Raw genomic sequence first — 16,433 nt, 5'->3', positions numbered from 1 at the left:
GTTATGGTTTAGAATTGCTGAACTTACAAATTGGAAGTCACATTTAGATTTTAGCTCAACAAACAACGTAGAGGGAGCAGCTACTAACGGCTCAATGTTCCAAAGGATAGCAGATAGGGCACAGTTTGTTATTGCCTATTTTTGGTCTAGTGTTTGATATTCTGTTAGCTGTTTTCAGTAGTCCCAGATTCCTTTTTCAACTTGAGCCTTTTTAAAAGTCTTTTTTGTATGTGTTTGTCTGATATTTCTTTATGATCTCTATTGTGGGTTGGATTTGGGGTTTCTAGATACTTTTGGCTGATTTGTCAACTATAACTTAAAAAAAATGCTAAATTTGGGCAAGCATACTCCAGTCCATCCGTAGAGTGATTATATGTGTGCATGACTTTTTGGCATAAATATTGTGCCATTACACAAAACGTGGACTTTTTTTTGCTAAAAAGTTGCCAAAAAGGTCAAAGATAAGAACAGAGTGAAAACAGCTGCCTTGTCCTCATGAACACTTTCTCCTGAGCTGACGAGATCACTGAAATCATGTAAGCAGGTCATTTTTTGAAGAGCTGAAATTCAGTGGAAATTAGATTTTGCGATTAGGTTAATTTTCATGGCAAGAAATGAGTTTGCACATTTTGGCAATTAATTTGATCTTTATTCATTATAATCTAGAGTTTACACAAATTACCACTAAAAAATCTGAAGCAGTAAACTTTGTGAAAACCAAATTTTGTATCAGTCTGAAAACTTTTGGCCATTAGAAGTACAGTCCTAGGTATACTTAGAAAAACTGCAAAAGGAAACAATGAGGAAAGGAAAAACGTCTAGAGAAAAGTATAGGTGCCTGCTGAAATCAGGATATATAGCAGGAGCACTTCAGAAAATTTCCCAGCATTTATTTGGACTAAAACACATGTTATCTGATAATCTTCTCAAATGGCTAAATAATTTCTTTTTTATTGACGCCTATCCTTCGCAATCCAGTAGTTCATTAGCATACAAGAACACTTATGTTCCAAACCATTTTTCTTGGCTTAAGTTCCAGAGGGCCAGTGGCTACTGTATTGAAGTTGTAGAAAGAAATAAAGATCAAAACTTGAGAGTTAGAAACCAACAAAAGCTACTCCTTTCTTGGTATTGCATACATTTCCATGCCACACTTTAGCAATAGGGAACTCTGTTAGTAATTTAAAATGAACTGCTAGCATGTAAGACTAAAAAACGCATGTAGTGAGTATTAATATGAAATAGATCTTTCTTTTTTACAGCATATGTATTTTCTTGCTGGCCAGTTTTACTTTCACATATAAGAAGACTAAGGCAAAGTTTCAAAGCGAACAGGAATCTTACTGTTGTCCGGTCACCATCAGGAAAAAATGGATTGTCTAGACATGGCAGAACACCCACCTTAATCAGGAGACTTGTGGCTCTGTGGTGCAATGGATAGCGCATTGGACTTCTAACCAATTGATATGATTCAAAGGTTGTGGGTTCGAGTCCCACCAGAGTCATATTTTGTTGTTCGCGTGATATTACTACTTTGTCTCAGTTGATGTTAGAAAAATGAAAAAAAAAAAAGAAAAATATCAGATCTGGGCTTCATATCAAAGTTCAGAGCATTGTTCTAGGACTAAAACTTCACTAGGGCCTACTTGCTGCTGAAGACTAATAGGACAACTTAATTTTGTTGACTTTTAATATGACTCTTTTTGCATCCAGTTTAGAAATTCTTGATTTATGAATGTTACCAGTACCTGAAAGAGAAATGACATGAACTCTTTAATGCTGAGGTTTATTTTCTGATGTCTCTATCAGAGCGAACTAGCTGAGGTTATGGTTTAGAATTGCTGAACTTACAAATTGGAAGTCACATTTAGATTTTAGCTCAACAAACAACGTAGAGGGAGCAGCTACTAACGGCTCAATGTTCCAAAGGATAGCAGATAGGGCACAGTTTGTTATTGCCTATTTTTGGTCTAGTGTTTGATATTCTGTTAGCTGTTTTCAGTAGTCCCAGATTCCTTTTTCAACTTGAGCCTTTTTAAAAGTCTTTTTTGTATGTGTTTGCCTGATATTTCTTTATGATCTCTATTGTGGGTTGGATTTGGGGATTCTAGATATTTTTGGCTGATTTGTCAACTATAACTTAAAAAAAATGCTAAATTTGGGCAAGCATACTCCAGTCCATCCGTAGAGTGATTATATGTGTGCATGACTTTTTGGCATAAATATTGTGCCATTACGCAAAACGTGGACTTTTTTTTGCTAAAAAGTTGCCAAAAAGGTCAAAGATAAGAACAGAGTGAAAACAGCTGCCTTGTCCTCATGAACACTTTCTCCTGAGCTGAGGAGATCACTGAAATCATGTAAGCAGGTCATTTTTTGAAGAGCGGAAATTCAGTGGAAGTTAGATTTTGCGATTAGGTTAATTTTCATGGCAAGAAATGAGTTTGCACATTTTGGCAATTCATTTGATCTTTATTCATTATAAACTAGAGTTTACACAAATTACCACTAAAAAAGCTGAAGCAGTAAACTTTGTGAAAACCAAATTTTGTTTCATTCTGAAAACTTTTGGCCATTAGAAGTACAGTCCTAGGTATACTTAGAAAAACTGCAAAAGGAAACAATGAGGAAAGGAAAAACGTCTAGAAAAAGTATAGGTGCCTGCTGAAATCAGGATATATAGCAGGAGCACTTCAGAAAATTTCCCAGCATTTATTTGGACTAAAACACATGTTATCTGATAATCTTCTCAAATGGCTAAATAATTTCTTTTTTATTGACGCCTATCCTTCCCAATCCAGTAGTTCATTAGCATACAAGAACACTTATGTTCCAAACCATTTTTCTTGGCTTAAGTTCCAGAGGGCCAGTGGCTACTGTATTGAAGTTGTAGAAAGTAATAAAGATCAAAACTTGAGAGTTAAAACCAACAAAACCTACTCCTTTCTTGGAATTGCATACATTTCCATGCCACACTTTAGCAACAGGGAACTCTGTTAGTACTTTAAAATGAACTGCTAGCATGTAAGACTAAAAAACGCATGTAGTGAGTATTAATATGAAATAGATCTTTCTTTTTTACAGCATATGCATTTTCTTGCTGTCCAGTTTTACTTTTACATATAAGAAGACTAAGGCAAAGTTTCAAAGAGAACAGGAATCTTACTGCTATCCAGTCACCATCAGGAAAAAATGGATTGTCTAGACATGGCAGAACACCCACCTTAATCAGGAAACTTGTGGCTCTGTGGCGCAATGGATAGCACATTGGACTTCTAGCCAATTGATGTGATTCAAAGGTTGTGGGTTTGAGTCCCACCAGAGTTATATTTTGTTGTTCGCGTGATATTACTACTTTGTCTCAGTTGATGTTAGAAAAATGAAAAAAAAAAAGAAAAATATCAGATCTGGGCTTCATATCAAAGTTCAGAGCATTGTTCTAGGACTAAAACTTCACTAGGGCCTACTTGCTGCTGAAGACTAATAGGACAACTTAATTTTGTTGACTTTTAATATGACTCTTTTTGCATCCAGTTTAGAAATTCTTGATTTATGAATGTTACCAGTACCTGAAAGAGAAATGACATGAACTCTTTAATGCTGAGGTTTATTTTCTGATGTCTCTATCAGAGCGAACTAGCTGAGGTTATGGTTTAGAAATGCTTAACTTACAAATTGGAAGTCACATTTAGATTTTAGCTCAACAAACAATGTAGAGGGAGCAGCTACTAACGGCTCAATGTTCCAAAGGATAGCAGATAGGGCACAGTTTGTTATTGCCTATTTTTGGTCTAGTGTTTGATATTCTGTTAGCTGTTTTCAGTAGTCCCAGATTCTTTTTTCAACTTGAGCCTTTTTAAAAGTCTTTATTGTATGTGTTTGCCTAATATTTCTTTATGATCTCTATTGTGGGTTGGATTTGGGGTTTCTAGATATTTTTGGCTGATTTGTCAACTATAACTTAAAAAAAATGCTAAATTTGGGCAAGCATACTCCAGTCCATCCGTAGAGTGATTATATGTGTGCATGACATTTTGGCATAAATATTGTGCCATTACGCAAAACGTGGACTTTTTTTGCTAAAAAGTTGCCAAAAATGTCAAAGATAAGAACAGAGTGAAAACAGCTGCCTTGTCCTCATGAACACTTTCTCCTGAGCTGACGAGATCACTGAAATCATGTAAGCAGGTCATTTTTTGAAGAGCTGAAATTCAGTGGAAATTAGATTTTGCGATTAGGTTAATTTTCATGGCAAGAAATGAGTTTGCACATTTTGGCAATTCATTTGATCTTTATTCATTATAATCTAGAGCTTACACAAATTACCACTAAAAAAGCTGAAGCAGTAAACTTTGTGAAAACCAAATTTTGTATCAGTCTGAAAACTTTTGGCCATTAGAAGTACAGTCCTAGGTATACTTAGAAAAACTGCAAAAGGAAACAATGAGGAAAGGAAAAACGCCTAGAGAAAAGTATAGGTGCCTGCTGAAATCAGGATATATAGCAGGAGCACTTCAGAAAATTTCCCAGCATTTATTTGGACTAAAACACATGTTATCTGATAATCTTCTCAAATGGCTAAATAATTTCTTTTTTATTGACGCCTATCCTTCCCAATCCAGTAGTTCATTAGCATACAAGAACACTTATGTTCTAAACCATTTTTCTTGGCTTAAGTTCCAGAGGGCCAGTGGCTACTGTATTGAAGTTGTAGAAAGTAATAAAGATCAAAACTTGAGAGTTAAAACCAACAAAACCTACTCCTTTCTTGGAATGGCATACATTTCCATGCCACACTTTAGCAACAGGGAACTCTGTTAGTACTTTAAAATGAACTGCTAGCATGTAAGACTAAAAAACGCATGTAGTGAGTATTAATATGAAATAGATCTTTCTTTTTTACAGCATATGCATTTTCTTGCTGTCCAGTTTTACTTTTACTAATAAGAAGACTAAGGCAAAGTTTCAAAGAGAACAGGAATCTTACTGCTATCCAGTCACCATCAGGAAAAAATGGATTGTCTAGACATGGCAGAACACCCACCTTAATCAGGAGACTTGTGGCTCTGTGGTGCAATGGATAGCGCATTGGAATTCTAGCCAATTGATGTGACTCAAAGGTTGTGGGTTCAAATCCCACCAGAGTCATTTTTTGTTGTTCGCGTGATATTACTACTGTGTCTCAGTTGATGTTAGAAAAATGAAAAAAAAAAAAGAAAAATATCAGATCTGGGCTTCATATCAAAGTTCAGAGCATTGTTCTAGGACTAAAACTTCACTAGGGCCTATTTGCTGCTGAAGACTAATAGGACAACTTAATTTTGTTGACTTTTAAAATGACTTTTTTTGCATCCAGTTTAGAAATTCTTGATTTATGAATGTTACCAGTACCTGAAAGAGAAATGACATGAACTCTTTAATGCTGAGGTTTATTTTCTGATGTCTCTATCAGAGCGAACTAGCTGAGGTTATGGTTTAGAATTGCTGAACTTACAAATTGGAAGTCACATTTAGATTTTAGCTCAACAAACAACGTAGAGGGAGCAGCTACTAACGGCTCAATGTTCCAAAGGATAGCAGATAGGGCACAGTTTGTTATTGACTATTTTTGGTCTAGTGTTTGATATTCTGTTAGCTGTTTTCAGTAGTCCCAGATTCTTTTTTCAACTTGAGCCTTTTTAAAAGTCTTTTTTGTATGTGTTTGCCTGATATTTCTTTATGATCTCTATTGTGGGTTGGATTTGGGGTTTCTAGATATTTTTGGCTGATTTGTCAACTATAACTTAAAAAAAATGCTAAATTTGGGCAAGCATACTCCAGTCCATCCGTAGAGTGATTATATGTGTGCATGACCTTTTGGAATAAATATTGTGCCATTACGCAAAACGTGGACTTTTTTTTGCTAAAAAGTTGCCAAAAAGGTCAAAGATAAGAACAGAGTGAAAACAGCTGCCTTGTCCTCATGAACACTTTCTCCTGAGCTGACGAGATCACTGAAATCATGTAAGCAGGTCATTTTTTGAAGAGCTGAAATTCAGTGGAAATTAGATTTTGCGATTAGGATAATTTTCATGGCAAGAAATGAGTTTGCACATTTTGGCAATTAATTTGATCTTTATTCATTATAATCTAGAGTTTACACAAATTACCACTAAAAAAGCTGAAGCAGTAAACTTTGTGAAAACCAAATTTTGTATCAGTCTGAAAACTTTTGGCCATTAGAAGTACAGTCCTAGGTATACTTAGAAAAACTGCAAAAGGAAACAATGAGGAAAGGAAAAACGTCTAGAGAAAAGTATAGGTGCCTGCTGAAATCAGGATATATAGCAGGAGCACTTCAGAAAATTTCCCAGCATTTATTTGGACTAAAACACATGTTATCTGATAATCTTCTCAAATGGCTAAATAATTTCTTTTTTATTGACGAATATCCTTCCCAATCCAGTAGTCCATTAGCATACAAGAACACTTATGTTCCAAACCATTTTTCTTGGCTTAAGTTCCAGAGGGCCAGTGGCTACTGTATTGAAGTTGTAGAAAGTAATAAAGATCAAAACTTGAGAGTTAAAACCAACAAAACCTACTCCTTTCTTGGAATTGCATACATTTCCATGCCACACTTTAGCAACAGGGAACTCTGTTAGTACTTTAAAATGAACTGCTAGCATGTAAGACTAAAAAACGCATGTAGTGAGTATTAATATGAAATAGATCTTTCTTTTTTACAGCATATGCATTTTCTTGCTGTCGAGTTTTACTTTTACATATAAGACTAAGGCAAAGTTTCAAAGAGAACAGGAATCTTACTGCTATCCAGTCACCATCAGGAAAAAATGGATTGTCTAGACATGGCAGAACACCCACCTTAATCAGGAGACTTGTGGCTCTGTGGCACAATGGATAGCGCATTGGACTTCTAGCCAATTGATGTGATTCAAAGGTTGTGGGTTCGAGTCCCACCAGAGTCATATTTTGTTGTTCGCGTGAAATTACTACTTTGTCTCAGTTGATGTTAGAAAAATGAAAAAAAAAAGAAAAATATCAGATCTGGGCTTCATATCAAAGTTCAGAGCATTGTTCTAGGACTAAAACTTCACTAGGGACTACTTGCTGCTGAAGACTAACTAATAGGACAACTTAATTTTGTTGACTTTTAAAATGACTTTTTTTGCATCCAGTTTAGAAATTCTTGATTTATGATAGTTACCAGTACCTGAAAGAAAAATGACATGAACTCTTTAATGCTGAGGTTTATTTTCTGATGTCTCTATCAGAGCAAACTAGCTGAGGTTATGGTTTAGAATTGCTGAACTTACAAATTGGAAGTCACATTTAGATTTTAGCTCAACAAACAACGTAGAGGGAGCAGCTACTAACGGCTCAATCCAGTAGTTCATTAGCATACAAGAACACTTATGTTCCAAACCATTTTTCTTGGCTTAAGTTCCAGAGGGCCAGTGGCTACTGTATTGAAGTTGTAGAAAGTAATAAAGATCAAAACTTGAGAGTTAAAACCAACAAAACCTACTCCTTTCTTGGAATTGCATACCTTTCCATGCCACACTTTAGCAACAGGGAACTCTGTTAGTACTTTAAAATGAACTGCTAGCATGTAAGACTAAAAAACGCTTGTAGTGAGTATCAATATGAAATAGATCTTTGTTTTTACAGCATATGCATTTTCTTGCTGTCCAGTTTTACTTTTACATATAAGAAGACTAAGGCAAAGTTTCAAAGAGAACAGGAATCTTACTGCTATCCAGTCACCATCAGGAAAAAATGGATTGTCTAGACATGGCAGAACACCCACCTTAATTAGTAGACTTGTGGCTCTGTGGCGCAATGCATAGCGCATTGGACTTCTAGTCAATTGTTGTGATTCAAAGGTTGTGGGTTCGAGCCCCATCAGAGTCATATTTTGTTGTTCGCGTGATATTACTACTTTGTCTCAGTTGATGTTAGAAAAATGAAAAAAAAAAAGAAAAATATCAGATCTGGGCTTCATATCAAAGTTCAGAGCATTGTTCTAGGACTAAAACTTCACTAGGGACTACTTGCTGCTGAAGACTAACTAATAGGACAACTTAATTTTGTTGACTTTTAAAATGACTTTTTTTGCATCCAGTTTAGAAATTCTTGATTTATGATAGTTACCAGTACCTGAAAGAGAAATGACATGAACTCTTTAATGCTGAGGTTTATTTTCTGATGTCTCTATCAGAGCGAACTAGCTGAGGTTATGGTTTAGAATTGCTGAACTTACAAATTGGAAGTCACATTTAGATTTTAGCTCAACAAACAACGTAGAGGGAGCAGCTACTAACGGCTCAATGTTCCAAAGGATAGCAGATAGGGCACAGTTTGTTATTGCCTATTTTTGGCCTAGTGTTTGATATTCTGTTAGCTGTTTTCAGTAGTCCCAGATTCCTTTTTCAACTTGAGCCTTTTTAAAAGTCTTTTTTGTATGTGTTTGCCTGATATTTCTTTATGATCTCTATTGTGGGTTGGATTTGGGGTTTCTAGATATTTTTGGCTGATTTGTCAACTATAACTTAAAAAAAATGCTAAATTTGGGCAAGCATACTCCAGTCCATCCGTAGAGTGATTATATGTGTGCATGACTTTTTGGCATAAATATTGTGCCATTACGCAAAACGTGGACTTTTTTTTGCTAAAAAGTTGCCAAAAAGGTCAAAGATAAGAACAGAGTGAAAACAGCTGCCTTGTCCTCATGAACACTTTCTCCTGAGCTGACGAGATCACTGAAATCATGTAAGCAGGTCATTTTTTGACGAGCTGAAATTCAGTGGAAGTTAGATTTTGCGATTAGGTTAATTTTCATGGCAAGAAATGAGTTTGCACATTTTGGCAATTCATTTGATCTTTATTCATTATAATCTAGAGTTTACACAAATTACCACTAAAAAAGCTGAAGCAGTAAACTTTGTGAAAACCAAATTTTGTATCAGTCTGAAAACTTTTGGCCATTAGAAGTACAGTCCTAGGTATACTTAGAAAAACTGCAAAAGGAAACAATGAGGAAAGGAAAAACGTCTAGAGAAAAGTATAGGTGCCTGCTGAAATCAGGATATATAGCAGGAGCACTTCAGAAAATTTCCCAGCATTTATTTGGACTAAAACACATGTTATCTGATAATCTTCTCAAATGGCTAAATAATTTCTTTTTTATTGACGCCTATCCTTCCCAATCCAGTAGTTCATTAGCATACAAGAACACTTATGTTGCAAACCATTTTTATTGGCTTAAGTTCCAGAGGGCCAGTGGCTACTGTATTGAAGTTGTAGAAAGTAATAAAGATCAAAACTTGAGAGTTAAAACCAACAAAACCTACTCCTTTCTTGGAATTGCATACATTTCCATGCCACACTTTAGCAACAGGGAACTCTGTTAGTACTTTAAAATGAACTGCTAGCATGTAAGACTAAAAAACGCATGTAGTGAGTATTAATATGAAATAGATCTTTCTTTTTTACAGCATATGTATTTTCTTGCTGGCCAGTTTTACTTTCACATATAAGAAGACTAAGGCAAAGTTTCAAAGCGAACAGGAATCTTACTGTTGTCCGGTCACCATCAGGAAAAAATGGATTGTCTAGACATGGCAGAACACCCACCTTAATCAGGAGACTTGTGGCTCTGTGGCGCAATGGATAGCGCATTGGACTTCTAGCCAATTGATGTGATTCAAAGGTTGTGGGTTCGAGTCCCACCAGAGTCATATTTTGTTGTTCGCGTGATATTACTACTTTGTCTCAGTTGATGTTAGAAAAATGAAAAAAAAAAAAGAAAAATATCAGATCTGGGCTTCATATCAAAGTTCAGAGCATTGTTCTAGGACTAAAACTTCACTAGGGCCTACTTGCTGCTTAAGACTAATAGGACAACTTAATTTTGTTGACTTTTAATATGACTCTTTTTGCATCCAGTTTAGAAATTCTTGATTTATGAATGTTACCAGTACCTGAAAGAGAAATGACATGAACTCTTTAATGCTGAGGTTTATTTTCTGATGTCTCTATCAGAGCGAACTAGCTGAGGTTATGGTTTAGAATTGCTGAACTTACAAATTGGAAGTCACATTTAGATTTTAGCTCAACAAACAACGTAGAGGGAGCAGCTACTAACGGCTCAATGTTCCAAAGGATAGCAGATAGGGCACAGTTTGTTATTGCCTATTTTTGGTCTAGTGTTTGATATTCTGTTAGCTGTTTTCAGTAGTGCCAGATTCCTTTTTCAACTTGAGCCTTTTTAAAAGTCTTTTTTGTATGTGTTTGCCTGATATTTCTTTATGATCTCTATTGTGGGTTGGATTTGGGGTTTCTAGATATTTTTGGCTGATTTGTCAACTATAACTTAAAAAAAATGCTAAATTTGGGCAAGCATACTCCAGTCTATCCGTAGAGTGATTATATGTGTGCATGACTTTTTGGCATAAATATTGTGCCATTACGCAAAACGTGGACTTTTTTTTGCTAAAAAGTTGCCAAAAAGGTCAAAGATAAGAACAGAGTGAAAACAGCTGCCTTGTCCTCATGAACACTTTCTCCTGAGCTGACGAGATCACTGAAATCATGTAAGCAGGTCATTTTTTGAAGAGCTGAAATTCAGTGGAAATTAGATTTTGCGATTAGGTTAATTTTCATGGCAAGAAATGAGTTTGCACATTTTGGCAATTAATTTGATCTTTATTCATTATAATCTAGAGTTTACACAAATTACCACTAAAAAAGCTGAAGCAGTAAACTTTGTGAAAACCAAATTTTGTATCAGTCTGAAAACTTTTGGCCATTAGAAGTACAGTCCTAGGTATACTTAGAAAAACTGCAAAAGGAAACAATGAGGAAAGGAAAAACGTCTAGAGAAAAGTATAGGTGCCTGCTGAAATCAGGATATATAGCAGGAGCACTTCAGAAAATTTCCCAGCATTTATTTGGACTAAAACACATGTTATCTGATAATCTTCTCAAATGGCTAAATAATTTCTTTTTTATTGACGCCTATCCTTCCCAATCCAGTAGTTCATTAGCATACAAGTACACTTATGTTCCAAACCATTTTTCTTGGCTTAAGTTCCAGAGGGCCAGTGGCTACTGTATTGAAGTTGTAGAAAGTAATAAAGATCAAAACTTGAGAGTTAAAACCAACAAAACCTACTCCTTTCTTGGAATTGCATACATTTCCATGCCACACTTTAGCAACAGGGAACTCTGTTAGTACTTTAAAATGAACTGCTAGCATGTAAGACTAAAAAACGCATGTAGTGAGTATTAATATGAAATAGATCTTTCTTTTTTACAGCATATGCATTTTCTTGCTGTCCAGTTTTACTTTTACTAATAAGAAGACTAAGGCAAAGTTTCAAAGAGAACAGGAATCTTACTGCTATCCAGTCACCATCAGGAAAAAATGGATTGTCTAGACATGGCAGAACACCAACCTTAATCAGGAGACTTGTGGCTCTGTGGCGCAATGGATAGCGCATTGAACTTCTAGCAAATTGATGTGATTCAAAGGTTGTGGGTTCGAGTCCCACCAGAGTCATATTTTATTGTTCGCGTGATATTACTACTTTGTCTCAGTTGATGTTAGAAAAATGAAAAAAAAAAAGAAAAATATCAGATCTGGGCTTCATATCAAAGTTCAGAGCATTGTTCTAGGACTAAAACTTCACTAGGGCCTACTTGCTGCTGAAGACTAATAGGACAACTTAATTTTGTTGACTTTTAATATGACTCTTTTTGCATCCAGTTTAGAAATTCTTGATTTATGAATGTTACCAGTACCTGAAAGAGAAATGACATGAACTCTTTAATGCTGAGGTTTATTTTCTGATGTCTCTATCAGAGCGAACTAGCTGAGGTTATGGTTTAGAATTGCTGAACTTACAAATTGGAAGTCACATTTAGATTTTAGCTCAACAAACAACGTAGAGGGAGCAGCTACTAACGGCTCAATGTTCCAAAGGATAGGAGATAGGGCACAGTTTGTTATTGCCTATTTTTGGTCTAGTGTTTGATATTCTGTTAGCTGTTTTCAGTAGTCCCAGATTCCTTTTTCAACTTGAGCCTTTTTAAAAGTCTTTTTTGTATGTGTTTGTCTGATATTTCTTTATGATCTCTATTGTGGGTTGGATTTGGGGTTTCTAGATATTTTTGGCTGATTTGTCAACTATAACTTAAAAAAAATGCTAAATTTGGGCAAGCATACTCCAGTCCATCCGTAGAGTGATTATATGTGTGCATGACTTTTTGGCATAAATATTGTGCCATTACGCAAAACGTGGACTTTTTTTTTGCTAAAAAGTTGCCAAAAAGGTCAAAGATAAGAACAGAGTGAAAACAGCTGCCTTGTCCTCATGAACACTTTCTCCTGAGCTGACGAGATCACTGAAATCATGTAAGCAGGTCATTTTTTGAAGAGCTGAAATTCAGTGGAAATTAGATTTTGCGATTAGGTTAATTTTCATGGCAAGAAATGAGTTTGCACATTTTGGCAATTAATTTGATCTTTATTCATTATAATCTAGAGTTTACACAAATTACCACTAAAAAATCTGAAGCAGTAAACTTTGTGAAAACCAAATTTTGTATCAGTCTGAAAACTTTTGGCCATTAGAAGTACAGTCCTAGGTATACTTAGAAAAACTGCAAAAGGAAACAATGAGGAAAGGAAAAACGTCTAGAGAAAAGTATAGGTGCCTGCTGAAATCAGGATATATAGCAGGAGCACTTCAGAAAATTTCCCAGCATTTATTTGGACTAAAACACATGTTATCTGATAATCTTCTCAAATGGCTAAATAATTTCTTTTTTATTGACGCCTATCCTTCCCAATCCAGTAGTTCATTAGCATACAAGAACACTTATGTTCCAAACCATTTTTCTTGGCTTAAGTTCCAGAGGGCCAGTGGCTACTGTATTGAAGTTGTAGAAAGAAATAAAGATCAAAACTTGAGAGTTAGAAACCAACAAAAGCTACTCCTTTCTTGGTATTGCATACATTTCCATGCCACACTTTAGCAATAGGGAACTCTGTTAGTAATTTAAGATGAACTGCTAGCATGTAAGACTAAAAAACGCATGTAGTGAGTATTAATATGAAATAGATCTTTCTTTTTTACAGCATATGTATTTTCTTGCTGGCCAGTTTTACTTTCACATATAAGAAGACTAAGGCAAAGTTTCAAAGCGAACAGGAATCTTACTGTTGTCCGGTCACCATCAGGAAAAAATGGATTGTCTAGACATGGCAGAACACCCACCTTAATCAGGAGACTTGTGGCTCTGTGGTGCAATGGATAGCGCATTGGACTTCTAGCCAATTGATGTGATACAAAGGTTGTGGGTTCGAGTCTCACCAGAGTCATATTTTGTTGTTCGCGTGATATTACTACTTTGTCTCAGTTGATGTTAGAAAAATGAAAAAAAAAAAAAGAAAAATATCAGATCTGGGCTTCATATCAAAGTTCAGAGCATTGTTCTAGGACTAAAACTTCACTAGGGCCTACTTGCTGCTGAAGACTAATAGGACAACTTAATTTTGTTGACTTTTAATATGACTCTTTTTGCATCCAGTTTAGAAATTCTTGATTTATGAATGTTACCAGTACCTGAAAGAGAAATGACATGAACTCTTTAATGCTGAGGTTTATTTTCTGATGTCTCTATCAGAGCGAACTAGCTGAGGTTATGGTTTAGAATTGCTGAACTTACAAATTGGAAGTCACATTTATATTTTAGCTCAACAAACAACGTAGAGGGAGCAGCTACTAACGGCTCAATGTTCCAAAGGATAGCAGATAGGGCACAGTTTGTTATTGCCTATTTTTGGTCTAGTGTTTGATATTCTGTTAGCTGTTTTCAGTAGTCCCAGATTCCTTTTTCAACTTGAGCCTTTTTAAAAGTCTTTTTTGTATGTGTTTGCCTGATATTTCTTTATGATCTCTATTGTGGGTTGGATTTGGGGTTTCTAGATATTTTTGGCTGATTTGTCAACTATAACTTAAAAAAAATGCTAAATTTGGGCAAGCATACTCCAGTCCATCCGTAGAGTGATTATATGTGTGCATGACTTTTTGGCATAAATATTGTGCCATTACGCAAAACGTGGACTTTTTTTTGCTAAAAAGTTGCCAAAAAGGTCAAAGATAAGAACAGAGTGAAAACAGCTGCCTTGTCCTCATGAACACTTTCTCCTGAGCTGAGGAGATCACTGAAATCATGTAAGCAGGTCATTTTTTGAAGAGCGGAAATTCAGTCGAAGTTAGATTTTGCGATTAGGTTAATTTTCATGGCAAGAAATGAGTTTGCACATTTTGGCAATTCATTTGATCTTTATTCATTATAAACTAGAGTTTACACAAATTACCACTAAAAAAGCTGAAGCAGTAAACTTTGTGAAAACCAAATTTTGTATCATTCTGAAAACTTTTGGCCATTAGAAGTACAGTCCTAGGTATACTTAGAAAAACTGCAAAAGGAAACAATGAGGAAAGGAAAAACGTCTAGAGAAAAGTATAGGTGCCTGCTGAAATCAGGATATATAGCAGGAGCACTTCAGAAAATTTCCCAGCATTTATTTGGACTAAAACACATGTTATCTGATAATCTTCTCAAATGGCTAAATAATTTCTTTTTTATTGACGCCTATCCTTCCCAATCCAGTAGTTCATTAGCATACAAGAACACTTATGTTCCAAACCATTTTTCTTGGCTTAAGTTCCAGAGGGCCAGTGGCTACTGTATTGAAGTTGTAGAAAGTAATAAAGATCAAAACTTGAGAGTTAAAACCAACAAAACCTACTCCTTTCTTGGAATTGCATACATTTCCATGCCACACTTTAGCAACAGGGAACTCTGTTAGTACTTTAAAATGAACTGCTAGCATGTAAGACTAAAAAACGCATGTAGTGAGTATTAATATGAAATAGATCTTTCTTTTTTACAGCATATGCATTTTCTTGCTGTCCAGTTTTACTTTTACATATAAGAAGACTAAGGCAAAGTTTCAAAGAGAACAGGAATCTTACTGCTATCCAGTCACCATCAGGAAAAAATGGATTGTCTAGACATGGCAGAACACCCACCTTAATCAGGAGACTTGTGGCTCTGTGGCGCAATGGATAGCGCATTGGAATTCTAGCAAATTGATGTGATTCAAAGGTTGTGGGTTCGAGTCCCACCAGAGTTATATTTTGTTGTTCGCGTGATATTACTACTTTGTCTCAGTTGATGTTAGAAAAATGAAAAAAAAAAAAGAAAAATATCAGATCTGGGCTTCATATCAAAGTTCAGAGCATTGTTCTAGGACTAAAACTTCACTAGGGCCTACTTGCTGCTGAAGACTAATAGGACAACTTAATTTTGTTGACTTTTAAAATGACTTTTTTTGCATCCAGTTTAGAAATTCTTGATTTATGAATGTTACCAGTACCTGAAAGAGAAATGACATGAACTCTTTAATGCTGAGGTTTATTTTCTGATGTCTCTATCAGAGCGAACTAGCTGAGTTTATGGTTTAGAATTGCTGAACTTACAAATTGGAAGTCACATTTAGATTTTAGCTCAACAAACAACGTAGAGGGAGTAGCTACTAACGGCTCAATGTTCCAAAGGATAGCAGATAGGGTACAGTTTGTTATTGCCTATTTTTGGTCTAGTGTTTGATATTCTGTTAGCTGTTTTCAGTAGTCCCAGATTCTTTTTTCAACTTGAGCCTTTTTAAAAGTCTTTTTTGTATGTGTTTGCCTGATATTTCTTTATGATCTCTATTGTGGGTTGGATTTGGGGTTTCTAGATATTTTTGGCTGATTTGTCAACTATAACTTAAAAAAAATGCTAAATTTGGGCAAGCATACTCCAGTCCATCCGTAGAGTGATTATATGTGTGCATGACTTTTTGGCATAAATATTGTGCCATTACGCAAAACGTGGACTTTTTTTTGCTAAAAAGTTGCCAAAAAGGTCAAAGATAAGAACAGAGTGAAAACAGCTGCCTTGTCCTCATGAACACTTTCTCCTGAGCTGACGAGATCACTGAAATCATGTAAGCAGGTCATTTTTTGAAGAGCTGAAATTCAGTGGAAGTTAGATTTTGCGATTAGGTTAATTTTCATGGCAAGAAATGAGTTTGCACATTTTGGCAATTCATTTGATCTTGATTCATTATAATCTAGAGTTTACACAAATTACCACTAAAAAAGCTGAAGCAGTAAACTTTGTGAAAACCAAATTTTGTATCAGTCTGAAAACTTTTGGCCATTAGAAGTACAGTCCTAGGTATACTTAGAAAAACTGCAAAAGGAAACAATGAGGAAAGGAAAAACGTCTAGAGAAAAGTATAGGTGCCTGCTGAAATCAGGATATATAGCAGGAGCACTTCAGAAAATTTCCCAGCATTTATTTGGACTAAA

At 35.5% G+C, this 16,433-nt stretch overlaps 6 non-coding genes across 6 annotated transcripts; all 6 read left to right on the top strand.

Annotated features, from left to right (window-relative positions):
• The first annotated feature begins 1,419 nt into the window (after nt 1-1,419).
• TRNAR-UCU (transfer RNA arginine (anticodon UCU)) lies at nt 1,420-1,505 on the top strand. Its single transcript is given in 2 exon segments — nt 1,420-1,456; nt 1,470-1,505. It is a non-coding gene; the product is annotated as a tRNA-Arg (tRNA).
• A 5,377-nt stretch (nt 1,506-6,882) lies between these two features.
• Nucleotides 6,883-6,968, top strand: TRNAR-UCU (transfer RNA arginine (anticodon UCU)). The gene is given in 2 exon segments: nt 6,883-6,919; nt 6,933-6,968. It is a non-coding gene; the product is annotated as a tRNA-Arg (tRNA).
• An 860-nt stretch (nt 6,969-7,828) lies between these two features.
• TRNAR-UCU (transfer RNA arginine (anticodon UCU)) lies at nt 7,829-7,914 on the top strand. The gene is given in 2 exon segments: nt 7,829-7,865; nt 7,879-7,914. It is a non-coding gene; the product is annotated as a tRNA-Arg (tRNA).
• A 1,740-nt stretch (nt 7,915-9,654) lies between these two features.
• Nucleotides 9,655-9,740, top strand: TRNAR-UCU (transfer RNA arginine (anticodon UCU)). The gene is given in 2 exon segments: nt 9,655-9,691; nt 9,705-9,740. It is a non-coding gene; the product is annotated as a tRNA-Arg (tRNA).
• Nucleotides 9,741-11,477: 1,737 nt separating this feature from the next.
• On the top strand, nt 11,478-11,563 carry TRNAR-UCU (transfer RNA arginine (anticodon UCU)). Its single transcript is given in 2 exon segments — nt 11,478-11,514; nt 11,528-11,563. It is a non-coding gene; the product is annotated as a tRNA-Arg (tRNA).
• Nucleotides 11,564-15,125: 3,562 nt separating this feature from the next.
• On the top strand, nt 15,126-15,211 carry TRNAR-UCU (transfer RNA arginine (anticodon UCU)). Its single transcript is given in 2 exon segments — nt 15,126-15,162; nt 15,176-15,211. It is a non-coding gene; the product is annotated as a tRNA-Arg (tRNA).
• The last annotated feature ends 1,222 nt before the right edge of the window (nt 15,212-16,433 follow it).

Source organism: Phyllobates terribilis, unplaced genomic scaffold (assembly GCF_046119375.1).
Source record: "Phyllobates terribilis strain yellow unplaced genomic scaffold, ASM4611937v1 Scaffold_1__5_contigs__length_1240528914, whole genome shotgun sequence".
Classification (NCBI taxonomy): Eukaryota; Metazoa; Chordata; class Amphibia; order Anura; family Dendrobatidae; genus Phyllobates; species Phyllobates terribilis.
Note: the sequence above shows the minus strand (reverse complement) of the source record. Positions and strands in the feature narration are given on the sequence as shown.